General features: G+C 43.6%; 1 pseudogene across 1 annotated transcript in view; it reads left to right on the top strand.

Moving 5' to 3' along the window:
• Nucleotides 1-17,831, top strand: part of LOC143956910 (cytosolic phospholipase A2 gamma-like) — a 291,348-nt pseudogene that overhangs the window by 21,020 nt on the left and 252,497 nt on the right. Inside the window, exon 3 of the transcript XR_013269985.1 lies at nucleotides 3,738-3,763. The product of XR_013269985.1 is annotated as a cytosolic phospholipase A2 gamma-like (transcript). The remainder of the gene's footprint in view (nucleotides 1-3,737; nucleotides 3,764-17,831) is intronic.

Raw genomic sequence — 17,831 nt, 5'->3', positions numbered from 1 at the left:
CTTTATCAAGTATTTGAGGTGAGAGGCTGGGGGAAACAGGTGGTGCACTGGCTTGGCACTGAATTGAATCACTGGATTAGTACACACTGTGGAAGTCACCTTTATGCATGGACTTTGTTTATTGTTCACGAAGCATTTGCATGAACTGGAATTAATGAGCATTTATTATTTACATATCTGTTTTGTTTTTTAAAATTGTTTTTTGCACATTTTTTAATGTCCTTGGATTTTACATTTTTTTCTTTTTTGGCATGTATATATTATGTGAGCACATTTATTATCGCAGCAATTACTTTAGTTGCATTTATTGAATCGCACAATTTGCACTTTGTGAGGTGATTCACACTTATTGCACTTTTTATATTTTTTAGTTAATTATTGATTGTATAGGCTTTTTATGGTTAGCGCCGCAATTTATTTATTTTTTACTGGTTCAGCCAGAATATTAATATCCAATACCCTATTTAAGGTACCAATCACCTCCACCCAGTATCCTTGAAGTTTTGGACATCGCCACAAAAGATGTATTAATGTACCGGTGTTACCGCCTCTAGCACAGGCTGGCTCAGATTTCAGTCCAATTGCACAAAGAAACTACGGAGTTCTATAGAGCCTATGGAGAATAAAAATCTGGGTCCAGTCTATGTGATGGAGAAAGAGACAACCTTGGCAGGGGACCGGAGGACATCATCCCAAATCTCCTCAGAGATGGGACCGATATCCTTCTCCCAGCCAACCCGAGAACGGATTAGACATGTGCAAAAGGAAAAAATTTGTTTTGTTTTGTTTTAATTCGTTAATTAATTAATTTAGTTTAGTTATATTCATTAAATTCATTAAATTCGTTTTCGGATTTCGTTTCATTTTCTACCGAATTCGAAAAATCGGTCGCATTCAAAAATATTTTAAGCAAATTCTAAAATATTTCTACCGAATTCGAAATTATTTCAACCGCATTCAAAACTATTTCAACGGGATTCAAAATTATTTGGGACCTGAGTTTAGGGCCATGTATCTCTGGGTCACTTGGTGCTAGAAACCCCAAATTTGAAGATGTTGTAGTGCTAGTTCTATTGTGTTTGCATACCAAATTTGGTGCTTCTAGCTTTAAGTGACCCCGAGATATGTTGCCCCAAATTCGGGTCGCAAAATATAATTCTCTGCTGCAGAAAAGTGCTTGACATTTTGTGACCCAAATTTGGGATCACGCATCTCGGGGTCACTTGGTGCTAGAAATGTACTTGGCATATTGCCCATATCTGGGGTCACTTGGTGGCAGGTGACGTGGCAAGTGGACAATCCACAACTTGGTCATGTGGCACTCATGGGCGGTCACATGGCCCTCGTGGCCGGCCATGTGGCACTCGTGGCAGGTCACATGGCACACATGGCCGGTAACGTGGCACTCGTGGCAGGTCACATGGCACTCGTGGCAGGTCACATGGCACTCGTGGCAGGTGTCGTGGCAAGTGGACAATACACAACTTGTGGCAGGTGACGTGGCAGATGGACAATACACAACTTGTGGCAGGTGACGTGGCAGGTGAACAAATACAATACACAACTTGTGGCAAGCTAAAAAAAAAAAAATAGATGCTAATAGTCTGCAGGAAATCTGGTGAGAAAACGAAATAGATACTAATAGTCCGCAGGAGATCTGCAAAAAATTGAAATAGATGCTAATAGTCTGCAGGAGATCTTATGGAAACAAATAGTAATCTTCAAAAGAAATTAAAAATTAAATAGATAGTATCTATATTCTATTCTGTTCTATTGTTTTTCTAGCCTACTCTCTATTTCCATTCTAATCTTTTCTATTCAAATTCAAATTCGTTCTATACGAAATTCAAAGGAATGTCGAAAAAAAAAAAAATATATATATATATATATATATATATATATATATATATATATATATATATATATATATATATGAAACCATCTTCCAGAATTCACATTTAGTATATAATGATTTTGACTTTAATAGAAAAGATTTTAATAGAATATAAAAGAATAGACTAGAAAAACAATAGAACAGAATAGAATAAAATATAATATATTCTATTCTGTTCTATTGTTTTTCTAGTCTATTCTCTATTTCTATTAATTAATCTTTTCTATTCAAATTCTAATTCATTCTATACAAAATTCGAATGTCGGAAAGAAATATATATATATATATATATATATATTATAAAACCACCATCTTCCGAAATTCGAATTTAGTATATAATGATTCTGATTTTAATAGAATATAAAAGAATAGACTAGAAAAACAATAGAACAGAACAGAATAAAATATAATATATTCTATTCTGTTCTGTTCTATTGTTTTTCTAGTCTATTTTCTATTTTTATTATAATCTTTTCTAGCCAAATTTAAAATTAATTAATTAAAAATTTTGAATTCATACTATTCGAAATTCAAATGTATTCTATTTGAAATTTAAATTTCAGAAGATGGTTGTATATTCTTTCTATTTTATTCTATTAAATTATATTTTTTTCTAATCTTTTCTATTTGAATTAGAAATTTTGGAAGATGGTTACTTATATATATCTGTCACATCAACTTTTCATACTTGCAGTGTACAGTGCAAAAAAACCACACACATTTTATTTCATTTATATTTATGGTATCAATGAAGTTGTCAGCATGTCTGATTGAAGAAGTCACGGATGTCGATCGCAAGGCAAGTACATATGCTGTATGTCATTGTCCACTTGCCACGTCACCTGCCACAAGTTGTGTATTGTCCACTTGCCACGACACCTGCCACAAGTTGTGTATTGTCCACTTGCCATGACACCTGCCACAAGTTGTGTATTGTCCACTTGCCATGACACCTGCCACGAGTGCCACGTGACCAAGTTGTGGATTGTCCACTTGCCACGTCACCTGCCACAAGTTGGTTCCGAGCACCAAGTGACCCAGAGATATGGACAATATGTCAAGTACTTTTCTGCAGAAGAGAATGACATTTTGCGACCCAAATTTGGGGCCAGGTATCTCGGGGCCACTTATAGCTAGGAACCCCAAAATTGGTATGCAAACACAGTAGAACTAGCACTACAACATCTGGGGTTTCTAGCTCCAAGTGACCCAGAGTTACAGGGCCCCAAATTCGGGTCGCAAAATGTCAAGCACTTTTCTGCAGCAGAGAATGACATTTTGCGTTGTATTGCTAGTTCTACTATGTTTGCATACCAAATTTGGGGTTCCTAGCTATAAGTGGCCCCGAGATACGTGGCCCCAAATTTGGTTCGCAAAATGTCATTTTTCAAATTTGATTCAAATTTCGTTTGAATTCGTTAGCATTGTAATTCGGTAATTCGGATGCATCCGAATGTCCGAATAATGAAAATTCGTCCGAATTTCGATTCGGAACGAAATGAAATGCACATGTCTAGAACGGATGGGGACGTTCAATAGAAACCCATCTGACAGTACCTTATAAGTACCCGAGGTAAGACCCTTGCTTTCAAGATCATTATGAGTTCCTTTACATGGAGCTCCTTCCATCTGCTTTGGAATTTCCAATGACTTGTGGAGATAAAATGAGAGGAACAAAATCCGATGTCTATGGGCCTCAAACTGAAAAACGTCCTCCGGGGGGGGTCACAAGAATTTTTCAATGATTCTGAAAAAATGTTTGTTTGTTTTTTTTGTTTTTTGTTTGGTTTCAATCACCAGAATTGCTTCTGAACCTCACAATGTGTCTTTTGTGTTCCCACAGGAAAATATTGAATATATTGTAGACGGGTAAGTCAAGTCTTTTAACTTTTTTGGATTTTTTATTTTTTTTGTTGTATATTCTTTTAAATAGAAAGAATTCAATATTTTACATTCGAACATACAAGTAATATCAACATTCCCTGTAACACAAAAAAACAAAAACATATCCAGTAAAAGAACTTTAACCACTTCAGCACTGGAAGGTTTTACCCCCTTCCCAACCAGGCCATTTTTTGCGATACGGCACTGCATCAATTTAGCTGACAATTGCGCGGCCGTGCGACGCTGTACGTCAATAAAATTGATGTACTTTTTTTCCCTCACAAATAGAGCTTTCTTTTGATGGTATTTGATCACCTCTGCATTTTTTTTGTTTATTTTCTGTGCTATAAAAAAAAAATAGAGACCATTTTGAAAAAAAAAATATATATTTTTTTACTTTCTGCTATAAAGCACATCCAATAAAAAAAAAAATCTTCATTAATTTAGGCCAATCTGTATTCTGCTACATCTTTTTGGTAAAAAAAATCCTACACCTGTACATATGTATCACCCCTACACCTGTACATATGTATCACCCCTACACCTGTACATATGTATCACCCCTACACCTGTACGTACGTATCACCCCTACACCTGTACGTACGTATCACCCCTACACCTGTACGTACGTATCACCCCTACACCTGTACATATGTATCACCCCTACACCTGTACATATGTATCACCCCTACACCTGTACGTACGTATCACCCCTACACCTGTACATACGTATCACCCCTACACCTGTACGTACGTATCACCACTACACCTGTACATATGTATCACTCCTACACCTGTACATACGTATCACCCCTACACCTGTACATACATATTACCCCCTACAACTGTACATATGTATCACCCCCTACACCTGTACATACGTATCACCCCTACACCTGTACATACGTATCACCTCTACAGCTGTACATGTGTATCACCCCTACACCTGTACATACGTATCACTCCTACACCTGTACATACGTATCACTCCTACACCTGTACATACGTATCACCCCTACACCTGTACATGTGTATCACCCCTACACCTGTACATGTGTATCACCCCTACACCTGTACATACGTATCACCCCTTACACCTGTACATACGTATCAACTCTACACCTGTACATACGTATCACTCCTACATCTGTACATTAGTGATGGACGAACTTCCGACGGGACGTTTCGCTAACGCGGACCGCGAATGCGGCCGTTAGTTCACGAACCGTAACGTTCGCGGCGGGCCCCATTGACTTCAATGGGAGGCGAACTTTGCAAACCTACAGGTCAAATTTGCAGCCACAAAATAATTAATAGCTGTGCAAACATAGTCCCACCACATGGCCAATGACATAACACATGTATGAGGTGAATCTGGGATCGACAACTACAAGCATTCTTTTTTTATATGGGAAATTGTTGTGACAATTCAGGACTGTGGAGCGCATGAAGGCAATGGAGGAGAGGGAAGGTCAGGGACCAGGGTAGGCAAAGAAGAGGGTGCAGGAGATGATCACTAGCAGCGTGACATACAGCAATGACACCTGCACCGTGATAGAGTCATCTGACAACAGCACCGTGATAGAGAGCACTGACATCAGCAGCGTGACATAAAGCACTCACACCAGCACCGTGATATACAGAACTGACAGCAGCACCGTGATAGAGAACACTGACATCAGCAGCGTGACATAAAGCACTCACACCAGCACCGTGATATACAGCACTGACAGCAGCACCGTGATAGAGCACTGACATCAGCAGCGTGACATAAAGCACTCACACCAGCACCGTGATATACAGCACTGACAGCTGCACCGTGACAGAGAGCACTGACATCAGCACCGTGATATACAGCACTGACACCTGCACCGTAAGCAGCCCCAGGAGGAAGTCAGCATAGCACAGGGATGGTGGGAGCCCCTCATAATGAGCATAGCACAGGGATGGCGGGAGTGTTTGAATGGCTGAGCAGGTCCTCTCCCTTAAGCTACACAGTTTTGTTGCTCTTGTTTGAACTTGGAAGCTGGTAAGCAGGTGCGGGGACTTGGATTATATTTTTTTAATTCTGCATTTTCCTTACTGTATTTTGCAATTTTTCATATAAACTGGGAACAGTGCAATTCTGGAAGGACTACAGTGTATTTGGCCTAAAATGAACTCCTGCACTATGTGGTAGCTATCCAGGGTATAGATTAATATAACCCTGATTGTATTTTATTTGTATTCCTTCATATTTCGTGCATTGCACTTTAGTGCTACGGATATTTATTTTGTGCTTTTAAAATGCTGCCATTGGTACCATTATTACGTCTGAGTTATTCAGTTAAACAGCTGAAGAATTATACCAGTTTTTTGGCTCCACCATGTATTGCGGTGATTAAACAGCTGGGACTACTCCGCCGCCCACGTTATATCCATAGAAGCTCTCGGCGAAAGTTTGTTTGTTCACAGACTAATCATACCATCCCAACTCTTTGGTCAGCAATACGAACTGTTACTTCACGCATGCGTCAGCGGCGCGCTGGTGATCATCAGTTATGTGGTTTAAACATTTCTATGGCAACATCGCTTGCTGAGTTGAAGGAGAAACGTGGGGTGGATTTTAGTCTGTTGCGACCGGTGCGAAGATGTGTTGCGTTTTCAAGTAGCAAAATTGAACTTTTAAATGCACAATCTATTACAAACAAATCGTGTTTTATTCATGATCATATTCTGGATAAATGTTTGGATTTTATGTTCATTACAGAGACTTGGCATCAGCCAAATATTTTTTCTTCTTTAAACGAGAGCTGTCCTAAAGGGTATAGTTATCTTGAAATAGCCGGTAGCACAGGGCGAGGTGGGGGTCTGTTAGTTATCTACCGCAGCCATTTGGAGCTATCTTTGCAATTAGTACCAGATTTAGTGTCATTTGAATGTCTTGCTTTTAAATGTAAAATTCCTTTCCCTGTGTTGTTCATTCTTGTTTATAGGCCACCGAAAATTAGCTCATCATTTATTGCTGAGTTGTCAAATCTTTTAACAACCTTTTGTATATCAAATGTAAATGTTATTATTTTAGGAGATTTAAATATTCATGTTGATACCCCTTCGTGCCATCCCGCAGCGGAATTTCTTCAGCTGCTGGATTGTTTTAATTTAAAACAACTCGTTGATGTCCCCACACATACTAGGGGGCATACCTTGGATCTGGTCATTACGAATTTTGCTCCTTTGACTAATTTGCAGGTGTATGACCTAGGTGTGTCAGACCATATGGCTATTTCAATGTATTTGACATCATCATCCAGTTGTTATAAGCCCAAGCGGGACATTTGTTTTAGAAACTTAAAAAATATAAATCCTGAACTTTTGGCAATGGATTTTCAGCATCTATCTACACAATTTTGCTCTGTTGATGATGCGGTGGCTTATTATAATAGCCAGCTTAGCAGTCTGTTGGACTTTTATGCCCCACTTAAAACGAGAGCTGTTACTTTTACTCACTCAGCCCCGTGGTATACAGATGAGCTTCGTAAGATGAAGGCAGTGGGGCGGGTTCTTGAACGGCGTTTTCGAGCCTCTGGCCTCACTGTCCATAAACAAATTTACCGGGAGCATCAACATCTATATGCACAGTCCCTTAAGGAGGCTAGGTCGCAGTTCTATTCTAAAGTTATACGAAATAGTTCAGGAAATTCTAAGCAGCTCTTTTCAACTATAAATCAATTGCTTAAGCCAAATTCGCCATCGACTACTGCTATTTCGGAAGAGCGGTGTAATGAATTTATGGATTTTTTTAGATCCAAGATTGATCATATCTGTTCCTCTCTGTCTGGTCCTTTGGCTCAAACTGTCCATTTAAACTGTTTTGTGCCCCGACAAATGGATCATTTACCAGAGGTGTCGTTGTAAGAGGTACAGGGTATTGTTAAGCAAATGAAGCCCACAACCTGTTCCTTGGATCCTTTTCCAACTCCACTGGTAAAAACTTATGTTTCAGTTTTAGGTCCATTGATTACTGCTGTTGTTAATTACTCTTTTCGAACTGGCCATGTTCCTTCCATTTTAAAAAGTGCTGTTATTAGACCACTGCTTAAAAAATCCACTTTTGATCCGGAAGTCCTTTCTAATTATAGGCCTATTTCTAATCTTCCCTTTTTATCTAAGGTACTTGAGAAAGCAGTTGCAAGTCATCTTCAGGATCATCTCAAGCATAACAGCCTTTTTGAAAAATTTCAATCAGGCTTTCGTTTTGCTCATAGTACGGAGACCGCTCTTGTTCGGGTTACAAATGATCTTCTTATGTCATCTGATGCCGGTTCTCCGTCTTTACTTATTATGTTGGATTTGTCAGCTGCGTTCGACACTGTCGATCATGGCATTCTTTTAGATAGTCTTCGTTATAATGTTGGACTAAAAAATTTAGCCTTCAGTTGGTTCGAGTCATATCTTACAGATAGGATTGAACAAACTACATTGGGTCATTTTAAATCTAAACCGCATATGGTTACCTGCGGAGTTCCCCAAGGGTCAGTGCTTGGCCCGATTTTATTTATTCTATATCTTACTCCCTTGGGCCATATTATAAATCGTTATAATATTTCTTTCCATTGTTATGCTGATGATACACAGCTTTATGTAAAAGCTGCAGCTGAAACTCCTTCAGTGCAGTCACCCCTATCAGTCCTTACCGCCTGTCTGGAGGAGATAAAGGAGTGGATGGAACAACATTTCTTGCAACTAAATAGCTCCAAAACTGAGTTTATTATGATTGGAACATCTCACCAGATTAAATCATTGCTGATAACAAGTATTGCCTTTTCAGGCTCTAAAATTCCAGTTTCGTCTGTTGTCACTAATCTTGGTGTAAAAATGGATTCCCAACTCACTTTTGAAGCTCATATAAATCAAGTATGCAAGACTTCTTTCTACCACCTTCGTAATATCTCTAAACTTCGTCCTATCCTTTCTTTTTCCGATGCTGAAAGATTGATTCATGCCTTTGTCTCCTCCAGGCTGGATTATTGCAACGCACTTCTCATTGGGATTCCGAGAAAGAGCATGCAGAGGTTGCAATACGTTCAAAACTCTGCAGCGAGGATCCTAATGAGAGTGCGGAAGCATGAGCATATCACTCCAATTTTAAAATCTCTTCATTGGCTGCCGGTCTCTACAAGGATTGAGTATAAGGTCTCTCTTCTTGTGCATCAATGCATACATGGACAAGCTCCACCTTATCTTAAGGAACTTCTTAAATTGCAAAATCTACCGCGTTCTCTTCGCTCAACTAATTTGAATTGTTTAGAGGTTCCAAAAACGAGGTTGAAAACCATGGGAGATAGGGCCTTTTGTGCTGCTGCTCCACGTCTGTGGAATGCTTTGCCTGATAGTCTGAGGGTTTCTCAGTCTACTGAAAATTTTAAAAAGGGGTTGAAGACTTTTCTTTTTAGCAAATGTTTTGTAAATTAAGCGGCTTGTTTGTTTTTATTGTAATTATGTAGCACTTTGAGGTCTTTTGATGGAAAGTGCATTATAAATAAAATGTATTATTATTATTATTATATTATGCACAGCAGAGGTACAGCCCCAGGAGGATGTCAGCACAGCACAGGGATGGTGGGAGCCCCTCATAATAAGCAGCCCCAGTAGAAATATGACACCGCTCAACCTCTTCAAATAGGAGGGTACGGGCATATAGTATGGTGTGCTTTTTTTGGACAAGGAAGTGAGCCAAATGAAGAAAGAAGGTCTCTGTGCTCGATTAAAAAAATTGTTTATAGACATATACATGGTCTACTGGTCACATGTGTTGAATTCCTCCGAGATCCATGCCTCATTCATTTTTAGAAATGTTAGGTAGTTAACACTGTCGTGAGCTAGGCGAGTACGCTTATCGGTCACGATCCCCCCCTGCTGCGCTGAACGTCCTTTCGGACAGGACACTGGATGAGGGGCAAGCCAACAGTTCGATTGCAAATTGGGCAAGCTCTGGCCAGAGGTCAAGCCTGCCCACCCAGTAGTCCAGGGGTTCATCACTCCTCAGAGCGTCCACATCGGCCGTTAGCCCAATGTAGTTGGACACCTGACGGTCTAGGCGTTCCCTGATGCTGGATCCGGATGACACCTGTCGATGGGTCGGCTGAAAGAATGACCTCATATCCGAAGTCACCAACACATCTTCAAACCGGCCTCTTCTTGCAGGTGCTGTTGGATTGGTACCCGCAACTCCTTCTCTGGGAGTGGGAATTGCTCCTCTGCCAGCGCACGCAAAAGCAGAATGCAGCATTTCTCGAAGCAAGGCCTGGAAGTGCTGCATTCTGACAGCCCTCTGTGACGGCGGTAACATTCCCGCCATTTTGTTTTTGTACCGGGGGTCTAAGTACGTTGCCACCCAGTACTGGTCCTTGACCCTTATGCTTTTTATACGGGGGTCCCTATTAAAACACTGGAGCATGAAGGCCCCCATTTGCACTAAAGTGGAAGCGGTGTGGTGGCCTGGCTCCTGCTCATCATCCAGGATAATGTCGTCCTCTTCATTCTCCTCTCCCCATCCACGCACAACAACAGGGATCCCAGAAAGGTTTAAAGCATGCTCTTCTTGCTCCTCCTCATCCGCCCCGGCACCATCCTCCTCTGACTCCTCTTCAGACTCCTGTTGTTCACTTGTCTCAGATAGAGTAGCCCCCCCTGGGAATTCATCCAGCATTGCGACTTCCTCATCTTCCCACTCCTGCTCCTCCACAGCTTGATCAATGACACGACGCAATGCACGCTCCATAAAGAAGGCATAAGGTACCATGTCACTGATGGCGCCATGGCTGCGACTGACCAGTTTGGTGATCTCCTCAAATGGGCGCAGAAGTCTGCATGCGTCGCGCATGAGCAGCCAATGGTGCGGTGAAAAAAAACCCAGCTCCCCAGAACCGGTTCTGCCGCAGAGTTCATACAGGTAGACGTTAACTGCACGTTTCTGCTGGAGCAGCCTATCAAGCATATAGAAGGTTGATTTCCATCGCGTCGGGCAATCGCTAATAAGACGTCTGACCGGCAGACTGTGTCGCCGCTGAATGTCAGCAAGGCGAGCCATGGCCGTGTAAGATCTTCTGAAATGGGCCGAGATTTTCCTTGCCTGCCGCAAGATGTCCTGGACCCCAGGGTATTTGACAAGGAATCGCTGCACGACCAAGTTTAAGACGTGTGCCATGCATGGCACGTGCGTGATTTTGCCCTGTTTCAATGCGCTAAGCAGATTGGCACCGTTGTCACAAACCACTTTACCAACTGTCAAATTGAGCGGTGTTAGCCATTGATCTGCCTGTGAACGCAAAGCTGAAAGGAGTGCCGGGCCAGTGTGGCTCTTGGCTTCCAGGCACAACAGACGCAGCACGGCATGGCACGTCTCACCTGGCATGTCGAATAGGTTCTGGGGAGCTTGGGCGGCACAGCGGAAGAGACGCTAGCAGCGGAAAAGGAGGAGTCAGCTGAGGAGGAGAGGGAGGAGGATGGAGTAGGAGGAGGAGGAGAAGAAGAGTCAGCCCTGCATGCAATCCGTGGCGGTAAAACCAAATCTACACGGGTGCCACGGGTTACATGCTTGACGGCCGTCAGAAGGTTCACCCAGTGGGCAGTAAAAGTGATATACCTTCCCTGCCCGTGTTTGCTAGACCACGTGTCTGTGGTCAGATGTATCTTGGCACTGACACTGTGTGCCAGAGATACATTCACTTGCCGCTGAACATGGCCATATAGCTCTGGGATGCCCTTCTCTGAGAAATACTTCCTTCCTGGGACCTTCCATTGTGGTGTTCCAATGGCCACAGGAAGCCTGCCTTTTTGCAGAAAAACGTGAGCTTGGCGTGATGGAAGGTGGAGTGGAGGACAATTGTGAGGAGAGAGGAGAAGGAGAAGTAGAAGACGAGGCTGGACGATGAGAGCCTGGAGTGTGGCTTTGTGTGTTCCGTTGCTCCCACTGGGCTCGGTGATGGCTGCCCATGTGCCTTCTTAAGGCGGTCTTCCCTAGGTGAGTGTTGGGCTTACCACGACTAATGCGTTGACTGCAAAGATTGCAGATGGCAACGCTATTGTCAGCAGCGGACACGTTAAAAAAAGCCCACACTGCAGAGCCATGTGCCGGTGTCCTGGGAGCACAAGATGTGACCGTACATGGTCGATGACTCGCTCCTGATACATTTGCAGTCTGCTTTGTCCCTCCTGTGCAATGTAAGTTATTCCTGCTTCTCCTCCCTATCTGCTGGTCCATATCTCCCTCTGAACTCCCCTCCTCTTCCTCTCTTGTGGGCACCCACGTGACATCACTAGACACGTCATCATCAACGTCACCTTCCCCACCGCTATAAGTAGAGATCTCGGAGTAGGCAGCAACACCGGGGACCAACCTCCTCCTTGGGCTGATCTGGGTACTGTCGTCAGACTGCTGAGTAGCGGTTGTTGCTACCTCCTCTTCCTGATCCAATACCAAGAGTGGCTGCACATCAGAAATGGCCTCTTGATATGGATCGGAAAATAATTCCTGTGACTCAAGCGGAAGGTATGTGGTGGTGGTGGTGGTGGTGTTGTTGGTGGTAGTGTCTTTGGGGGTGCACATAGCAGAGAGTGAAGAGGAGGGTGCAGATCGAGAGGATGAGGAGGGTGCAGAAGAGTAAGGCTGAGCGAGCCACTCAACCAAGTCTGGTGCATCCTTTAAAGTAATTGACTGCACTTTCTGCAACTTCCCACTTTGGCTCAAGCCTGTTTCGCCTGCCCTACCCCTACCACCCCTGCGGAAGGGCCTGCCTCTTCCTCTGCCTGTCATTTTTTAAATGACCCTGAAGGACTGCTGCAGTATAGGGCAGTGGTCAGCAGTAGTGCACCTCAACCCTATGTATTGTGGACCGATACCAGTCCTTATAGAATGGCAGACTGTATCTCACTCAACCCTATGTACTGTAGTACCCTATACCTTACCAGTCCTTATAAGGACTTTTGTGGACCAAGTAGGTTGTGTGTGATTGATTGGCAGACTGTACGTCAGTCCCTATACTGATGAAGGACTGCTGCAGTATAGGGCAGCGGTCAGCAGTAGTGCACCTCAACCCTATGTATTGTGGACCTATACCAGTCCTTATAGAGTAGCAGACTGTACCTCACTCAACCCTATGTACTGTAGCACCCTAGACAGACCAAGTTACCAGTCCTTATAAGGACTTTTGTGGACCAAGTAGGTTGTGTGTGAGTGATTAGCAGACTGTACGTCAGTCCCTATACCGATGAAGGACTGCTGCAGTATAGGGCAGCGGTCAGCAGTAGTGCACCTCAACCCTATGTATTGTGGATCGATACCAGTCCTTATAGAATGGCAGACTGTATCTCACTCAACCCTATGTACTGTAGTACCCTATACCTTACCAGTCCTTATAAGGACTTTTGTGGACCAAGTAGGCTGTGTGTGAGTGATTAGCAGACTGTACGTCAGTCCCTATACCGATGAAGGACTGCTGCAGTTTAGGGCAGCGGTCAGCAGTAGTGCACCTCAACCCTATGTATTGTGGACCGATACCAGTCCTTATAGAATGGCAGACTGTACCTCACTCAACCCTATGTACTGTAGCACCCTAGACAGAACAAGTTAACAGTCCTTATAAGGAGGTTTGTGGAACAAGTGGGTTGTGAATGATTAGCAGACTGCAGCAGAAGGGCAGCAGTCAAGTATAATATTCTTTCTATATTTGGAAGAAAGAATATTATACGTGTACAAGCCTATTACCATACCACTGATACCAGTCCTGAAAAGAACCTTTGTGGAACTAATAGTAACAGCTACTGATTAAACTGACCCGCATTGCCTGACACACTGCTTCCTGCCTGTCCCTATATAAACTGGCAAAACAGAGGCTGCTGGAACAATAACTGGAATAGCACTTTTGTGGACCTGATAGTAACAGCTAATGATGATGACTAAACTGACTGTCCCTACAGCACACACCGTCCTGTCCCTTTCTCTAAACTGACAAAAGACACTCAGGCTGCTGCAACAATCAGTAGCACAGCAAACCTATATAAACCTAACACCTATACCAGTCCTGAAAAGAACTTTTGTGTACCAAATAGCTAGCGATTTGGGTCACTGGAATCTCTCCCTGCTCCACACAGCAACCTCTCCCTATAGTGACAGAAGAAAGAATGTAAAATGGCCGCCGGATCGGGCGTATTTATAAATTAGGGGGAATGTCCAAGTGTCCATGTGCTGTAATGTCTCAATTGGCTGTCCTGTACCCCATGATGGATGTGTCATCATAGGTCAAAGTTCTTTTACACAGAAAACACGGAAGTCCGCCGGGCGAACGGCGGCAATAGTCCGCCGATCTGGCGAATCGCGAACAGCCGAAATTCACTGCGAAACGACCGCAGGGCGAACTGTTCGGCCATCACTACTGTACATACATATCACTCCTACATCCGTACATACGTATCACCCCTACACCTGTACATACGTATCACCCCCTTATACACATAAGTCCTCCACTACCGTATACACATAAGTCCTTCACTCCCGTATATACATACGTCCTAAAGTCCTGTATACACCTGGCTCTCCTACACCTGTACATATGTATCACTCCCTACACCTGTACATATGTATCACCCCTACACCTGTACGTACGTATCACCCCTACACCTGTACGTACGTATCACCCCTACACCTGTACATACGTATCACTCCTACACCTGTACATACTTATCACCCCCTACACCTGTACATACGTATCACTCCTACACCTGTACATACGTATAAGTCCTGCACTCCCGTATACACATAAGTCCTCCACTACCGTATACACATAAGTCCTTCACTCCCATATATACATACATCCTTCAGTCCTGTATACACATGGCTCTCCTACACCTGTACATATGTATCACTCCCTACACCTGTACATATGTATCACCCCTACACCTGTACGTACGTATCACCCCTACACCTGTACGTACGTATCACCCCTACACCTGTACGTACGTATCACCCCTACACCTGTACATATGTATCACCCCTACACCTGTACATACGTATCACCCCCTACACCTGTACATATGTATCACCCCCTACACCTGTACATACGTATCACCCCCTACACCTGTACTTACGTATCACCCCTACACCTGTACATATGTATCACCCCTACACCTGTACATATGTATGTACAGGTGTAGGGGTGATACACATCACCCCTACACCTGTACATACGTATTACCCCTACACCTGTACATACGTATCACCTCTACACCTGTACATGTGTATCACCCCTACACCTGTACATACGTATCAATCCTACACCTGTACATACGTATCACTCCTACACCTGTACATACGTATCACCCCTACACCTGTACATGTGTATCATCCCTACACCTGTACATACGTATCACCCCTTACACCTGTACATACGTATCAACTCTACACCTGTACATACGTATAACCTGTACATGTGTATCACCCCTACTCCTGTACATACGTATCACCCCCTACATCTGTACAAATGTATCACCCCTACACCTGTACATATGTATCACCTGTACATACGTATCACCTCTACACCTATGCATTCGTACCACCCCTACATCTGTACATACGTATCAAACATAAACAACCCCCCCACATACACAACTCCCCCCCCCCACACACACACACACACACACACACAACTCCTCCCCCCCACACACACAACTCCTCCCCCACACACACACAACTCCTCCCCAGACACACACACACACACACACACACACAACCCCCACACACACAATTCCCCCCACACACACACAGCTACCCCCCCACACACACACACAACTCCCCCCACACACACAAGTCCCCCGACCACACACACAACCCCCCCCAAAAAAAGTAAGGATGTATATGGCATAGGTGTGGTACAGGTGCAGTATACTCCTCCTGCCTCCAGTAGCTCAGTCCCTGCTAGCAATGTGAACAATGGGTATGGTCCTCTCACCAGTCTCTGTGGTGTGGCTGTGAACTCTGTAGGAAGAGGGGGCCCTCAGTCTCTCCACAGAATGCCTCCAGAGATTCAGTGGTGGGAAGCAGAAGATCAGTGATGCTCTGGTTACCCTGCAGCAACAGTGCAGATGCTGTAGCTGTGGTCTGTGCTGCACTGCCTTGGATGTCTCCATTGGTCTGGTCTCTCAACAGTCCTGTCAGTATGAAGCAGATGTGCTTTTTTTTTTAGAGAGAGGGTGTCAAATAGTAACCCCCCCGTTGGTCAGTCAGCGGACGGGTGTGCTTTTACCCCATCTATGCAGCGCTTCACTGGTGGCTTCCCTTGCTCTTCAGACAGCGATGACTCTCCCTTCCCCTTCTCTCCATGGTGTCAGTGACTTCCGTTTCCTTCCTCCTCCTCAGCGGCTGTAAGGGTTAATTCTGCTTAGCCCTTGTGCACATGGTCGGATATTCCGACCACAAAATCCATCGATAAATTCCGACAGATTTAGTCCGGAAGCGGTGTTGCATACACACGGTCGGACAAAGTTGTCGGAATTTCTGGTCAACAAGAATGTGGTGACATAAACCACGTACGACAGGACTAGAAAGGGGAAGTTCAGCACCACGTCCGACACCCTTTGGGCTCCTTCTGCTGATCTTGTGTTTATCGCGTTAGTAGAAGTTTGGTAAGAGACAATTCGCGCTTTTCAGATTTGTGCTTCAGATGGTTACTGCTCTTCAGTTTGTGCTTTTGGGTGCGTATCTGATTATCAGTGCGTGTAGTCAGTTCGCATTTGTTGGTCATTGCGGACTGTATCTTGGTATTGTACGCTTTGATTTTCATTGCTTATTGTCTGCTCCTTTCTGGTTTTCAGTTCGTTCTTTCAGGCCTTGCTGTTTATCGGTGCTTTCTGTTGTCTGTTCTGACCAGCCGACCGTTTTAACCCATGTTTCGTGTATGTACTCGTCATAGAGTTTGTACTGTGCAGGGGCTTAGTGTTGGGCTTTTAGCTTTCACACAAGCCCAGTCCATGAACGGGATGAGGAGGAGTTTGTGGACCAAGAATTGGTTGCTCCAGTGTGACCAGTTCTCGCACATGCCTTTGCTTCGTGAGATCCGGGAAAATAATCCTGATGATTTCAGGAATTATCTCTGGATGATGGACCCCATTTTTCACTGTCTGTTGGCTTTGCTGTCCCCTTATATCAGCAGGCAGGATACCTGCATGCGGCAAGCCGTCACTCCAGAGCAGAGACTCATCGCCGCATTGTGCTACTTGGCGATAGGGAGAAGCCTTCAGGACCTGAAGTTCTCCACAGGCATCTCCCTCCAGGCTCTGGGGATCATTATTCCAGAGACCTGTTCTGCCATCATACAGGTCCTGCAGAAGGACTATATGAAGGTAAGTTTTCTCCTTTAACATCACATTCTATGTATTTAATGTTTGCTAATGTATTGGATTTCTTTTTTCATTCCCTAATTGCCATGATTGCAATATGCTCTAATTGATATGCTGTGCTCCTTTGTCCTCATGCATGCTGGAAGCTTTTCAAGTTAATTTTTTGTCCTTCATGCATATTTGCCTTCACTAACTTCCCCAGCATGCTCTTCTGGGGCCATAAACCTATAGCCTAGTCACTTAGCAATATATTTTGTCAGCTCCATAGTATTGCTTTCCCCTAAACACTCCATAAAATGTGTACAAATGTTATGTGTGTGCTTAAATTCATGCAGAGTGCCAGAGGGATTTTTGTTTGGTGGACCAAACTCATTAGAAACCCCCCTCCCCCCAACTGCTAGGTCAGCTGATAGCAATTCTCTGTCTGCTGACTTTGCCAAACCCAAAACACACTATACCTACCTTTTTTCTGGTACAATTTATGGATGAATTCACCAAAGCATGTAGTGCAAAGGCCTGCCTCAATACTTTCAAATGCTACAGTTTAAAGTTGTTGTTTTTTCTCCTATTATTATCTTGATAGGTAATAGCAGAATGTCAAAATGTGCTTCCATTCGTTCCTTTTTTTTGTATTATGACACTTCTTACCTGTCCGTGGGCTGCCAATAGTTTAAGTAAG

This window comes from Lithobates pipiens, unplaced genomic scaffold (assembly GCF_037356315.1).
Source record: "Lithobates pipiens isolate NorthernLeopardFrog02 unplaced genomic scaffold, aLitPip1_a1.2 Scaffold_44, whole genome shotgun sequence".
Taxonomy (NCBI): domain Eukaryota; kingdom Metazoa; phylum Chordata; class Amphibia; order Anura; family Ranidae; genus Lithobates; species Lithobates pipiens.
This window is presented reverse-complemented; position numbering and strand designations above follow the sequence as displayed.